The following is a 4,852-nucleotide window of genomic DNA, read 5'->3' as shown; positions in this document are numbered from 1 at the left end:
ACGGGACATGTCTTTTTGTGATTGGTCCATTTTACTGAGCATATTATCTTGAAAGTTCATTAATGCTATAGAATACATCAGAATTTCCTAATACATTTTAAGGCTGAATAGTATATTGCATTGTATGTATACACATTTTGTTTATCCACTCATCTGTTGATGGACAATTGGGTTGAGTCCACATTTTGGTTACTGTGAACAATGCTGCTATGAATATGGGTGTACAAATAATCTCTTTAAAATATTTTTTTTTTTTAAAAAAAGAATGCAATTACCAGTTTGAGGTGGTAAAACTTTGGAATCTTCAGATGTTTTAGTTATAGGTGCAATCCATGGCTTTTCACTCGAAGCTACAGTAGTAAAAAGAAAGGGAATTTGCTGAAGTTTTTTTGAGGAGGACAAAGAAACAGAAATAGGTTGCTGGTATGGTTGACTATGAGAATCCTGCAATGAAAAGCACATACTCATTCTATCAAAAGCCATCGTCTATCAAGAAGAAATTACTGTGTTCCCATCCTGAGAGCATGTGATTGGTTAGTGACTAGTGTCATACTCTCAATGTTTCTGAGGACAGAAAACTAACTTAATGACCTCTATGGAATTAATAGAGTGATGATTGAATACTAAATTTTTAAAAAACACAATCAGACAAATATGTTTTTTGTTTGTTTGTGTTGTGTTACCAAATCAACCACTTGTCTGGTTAAGTTAATGGAATTTATCAGTTCACTGAGGTTGGCAGAGATAGGACCCAGTGAATGTAGCCTCCAGAATGAAGCAATCATCACCCACATCTTAACACCAGATTTCAGGTGCTGTTATTACCCAAGGCGCCCCCAGGTTTCTCAAAAGGGAAGGGTGTTTTTGCCTGAGGAAATTCTGGAAGTCTTTTCGGAGCTGTAAAGAAACACATAAGAAATGTTATGACTTGAGGTGCAAGTAACAGAAAAGATTTTACTAAAGCAATAAACAAACACAGACAGGCAAATTCTTCACATTAAGTAAGGGACTGTTAGTAGTATATTTTAATCCTGTGTTTCAACATTGGATGATATAACAAAGCTCCCTTTTCTATTTTTTTATAACCAGATACTAGATTTGAGGAATTTGAACTTTAATTTTGATTAAATTGGTTTTCTAATTTATTCAGCTATGTGTATGTGAGCTCATTTAGACTCACATCAAGTACCAAACACATCTGAACTAGAAAATGTCCATCTACTAGCATTTAAAAATAGAATTTTAGGGACCACATGGCTTTACAATTAAGCTCACTTCCACCAATAACTTTTTTTATATACTGCATTCAATAAAGAAATTAGAAGAATTCTAAACAGCTGAAGGATTTGTTACAGAGACTCTTTAGGACCCTAAATTATAATATTTTATAACATCTAAAAACGTGGTGTTGGGGAGCTTATTGTTTTATAAGCTAAGTGTTTCTTCTTTCCTGCGAGGAGATAAATTTAAATAAATTAGCCTAAGGACGACTTTCAAGCATGCATAAAATTTGCAAGGTAATAATAAGCTGTAGTATTTAAAAATTTTTACCTAGAGTGCTCAGTGGTAACTCAAACCTAGGTATTAGAATAGTTTGCGATCTTTCCGGGGTCTTTTCGCTGAGAACTAAAATAAAGAAGAATTCGGTTAGCAAATGTATGAACTGGGATTTGATGCTGTGACTTAACCATGGTCATGTGACGCGTGCTCACACAAAGTGTGCACCGGCAGCTGATGCCTTTCAAGGACACAGCTGCTTTCCCTGGAAAAGGTGGACATGGCTGTTCAAATCTGAAGGTGCACTTCCAAAGGGCCGTGGTGTGGCCTGGATGGTCAGCATCACAAGTACAGGACAAAATACATGCCGCTCCTTTTCTTCAGAAGAGAACCAGGCAAGTTAGAGCCTCTTGGGCCAAGAAGCAGCTAACAGGTGTGACATGAAATTCTTATTAGAAAGCATGACACTTTGGGGCATTCTCCTCTTTTTTAGTACACACAAGACTTGGAAAAGCCACTGAAAACGGAAAGCACAGACACAGTCAAGACTTCCAGGTTTCCCACACCTCTCCAAGCCTCCTGGGATAAAAGGCTGCAATCTGTTTCTCTGTACATCCTAGGAGACTGGTGAAAAGGGTGTGCAGCTAGCAGCTAGCGTCCAGCGCTGCCTCGAACATCATTCAACAGGATCAAGGCATGCAATGAACTCTTTAATGAAATTGGTCCAAGAAATAGGAAGATTAACTACTGTCAGAAAGGAGGTGAGAGATGAGGGGAAAGGTAAGGTATTGGGTTACTTTTCTTTTCAATGAGTGCTGGGAGGGTTTTGTTTGTTTTAGAAAAAAACCTCTTAGAATTACCCAGAGTTGTTTCTGAAATATCTAATGCACTAGACACAGTGGATTTAGTGGTGCCTGGAACTGAGTCAGGAGTCACTGGAAAGTAAAAAAGACAACTTTACAAATTAAGATGAAATTATGAAACAGCCGAAGACCCTAAGACATTGGTGCCCTTTAGAATTAATAACTGACACATAGCTCATTACTTTTCAAGTTACTTATGTGAAGGGCTCCAGGGCTTGCTTGCGCCACAGCCTGACCTGACATTGCTCCCAGCTTTTCCTTTCCAGGTTTGGTCCACTTCCCATGTGTTACAAAAAGCACTCTGAACTGACCTCCCTGAAAGCACTGATCAGGTTAATCATAACTTTTTACTCGTCTGCCTTTTTATTTCTCTTTACCTTCAGGGCTTAGCACAATGTCTGGGGTATAGTAAGCAAATGCATAATAAATGTTTATTAAATGAATTTATAAATGGGCAAATAAAACAATGATCCAGGGCAAAAGGGTTTATTGGGAACTATTACATTCTCTGATTTCTCTCTTTCAAACGGCAGTCAACCTGCGAAGGTTGGAACTGGGTTGAAATTATGATAAGGGTGCAAATGCTCAGCCACAAGGTGCTCTAATTGCTAGGTCAAAAGCAAAGACCACCTCAGCTAAATAGTTTTCAAGAAATAAGAACCAGGGTCACTGAGATCTGGAGTGAACTGGGAGCTAGACAATTCTAGAAGCTTTTCAGGGTTAAGGACTCGCGGTAACACAATAACACTGAATAGTAAGTTATGGTGTTTAAGTGTTTCTGAAGTGGGAAATTGTGAGGAAGATTTGGAAGAGAACTAAGAAATATATAGAGTCTTCCATGGGATAATGTGCCAAGAGAAGAAAGTATAATTGGGCAGAATCTTTGGGGCAGAAAAGAAGTTGGAGTCATCCACTGGGTCATGCCTATGTTTTTATTGGTATTGGACAATTATATTGAAATCAGAAAAGTACCTAGGAATTTCATTCAAATAGATTATTTCAGCTTCCTGAATAGCTTTTATGTCTGCCCCACCTGCCATGAAGGTGAGGGATGGAAGGTCCATCTCTCTCCTTTAGGCAGAACCACATACTTCTTGCTTTGTCAGAAATATCCCTATTTGAATTGGTTTCTTGAAATCACATTATTTCATTTTCCCACCAATGTTTAACTTCTCTGGACCAGTTATAAGTCTAAGAGTTTAGTACAAGGTAAATACCACTAATACTTCAACTTGTAGCAATTTTATGGATTAAAATTTTTACTTTAGGTTGGAATTACTTCGCTAAATGCGGATTCGGGGAAATTCTTGCCAGATGTTTGCTTCACTGAGTCCTAGATGAGGTGGTATTGCTCTGGCAAAACTCTGTAGTTCAGAGAATAATGTGTCCCCAGTGGACAGTTCATTCATAGAAGAAATGCTGAATGTTTGTTAGTAATGGCCGATAAACTGTGGGGAAAATGCACTCCACATTTATTCTTTAAAGAATTTTTACCAAACTATTACATATTATCTATATTGGGATTTTTAATCTTCCAAAGACATTGCTGCTAAATGACGTAGCTTGCAAGCTATGGATTTGTCAAGGTTAATGATGGCATTTTGCTCAAATGATCACTTGTGAAAGTGGAGAAATGAAAAATGGTCTCATGTCTTCACATAAAAGGAAAACACCAAAACCAGGCATTATGTTTTAGTATAGGATTATTTCACAATGTTGAGGTAATAACTTTCATGTAGAGTGAAAAATATAGTTTCCATAATACATATTAGTTATATGATACAGTAGTTCATTTTGCAGTTGTTGTTTTTCCAGACGTTAGAATAAGGACCTAGAATCACCTCACCTATCATTTTGTGCTAATGATCGAAATGAATTTTCTACTGGCTCTTCACTGGAAAAAAAGTACAGCCTTGTCAATCATTTACTATTAGAAAAATATTACTTATTGTAAGTGACCAATACAGGGATCTCATTACCTGTTATGGGCTGTGCTGGGATTTTTTCTACCTTTGGTGTTTTAGATTCAGCTGGTAATGCCAAGGTTTCATTCTTAGCTAAAAAAAAAAAAAAAAAAGTCAGAGAACAAACAGTTTACCTCACTTCCCTATAACACAGTGTCCAAATACAATTCATTCAAAACATAATCAAGTAACAGACTATTTCCAAAAATCTATTCTTCTTTTATCTCTTCCCACCAGGCAGTCAACAAATTTATTGTGAATTTCTACCAGGGATTAGCATGAATAGAATAGATGACAGTGTTCAGAATCCCTTTTTGTTATCCTTAGTAATTAAGATCTAAGTTGGCATTGGAATGAAGGAATAAATCACAACCCAACACTTGGATAACTCTCAAGTCATTCTTATTCATAGAGTTTCTGGAAGGCATATGTTGCATTGCAAATACTCACTGGAATTTTATATTGAAGTACTCCTAATTTAAAAAAATCAATGAATAGAAAATTTCCATTATTATGCATGGTAAAACA

General features: G+C 36.7%; 1 protein-coding gene across 1 annotated transcript in view; it reads right to left on the bottom strand.

Annotated features, from left to right (window-relative positions):
- Positions 1–4,446, bottom strand: part of LOC102765075 (target of Nesh-SH3) — a 39,260-nt gene extending 34,814 nt beyond the window's left edge. The window contains exons 1-4 of the mRNA XM_015571277.1: positions 4,340–4,446; positions 1,552–1,626; positions 826–897; positions 276–350 (exon numbers count right to left, since the gene is read on the bottom strand). The gene's annotated coding sequence lies outside the window, so the exon portion shown is untranslated. The remainder of the gene's footprint in view (positions 1–275; positions 351–825; positions 898–1,551; positions 1,627–4,339) is intronic.
- Between the last annotated feature and the right edge of the window lie 406 nt (positions 4,447–4,852).

The sequence above is a fragment of the Myotis davidii genome, unplaced genomic scaffold, assembly GCF_000327345.1.
Source record: "Myotis davidii unplaced genomic scaffold, ASM32734v1 scaffold48, whole genome shotgun sequence".
Lineage (NCBI taxonomy): Eukaryota > Metazoa > Chordata > Mammalia > Chiroptera > Vespertilionidae > Myotis > Myotis davidii.
Note: the sequence above shows the minus strand (reverse complement) of the source record. Positions and strands in the feature narration are given on the sequence as shown.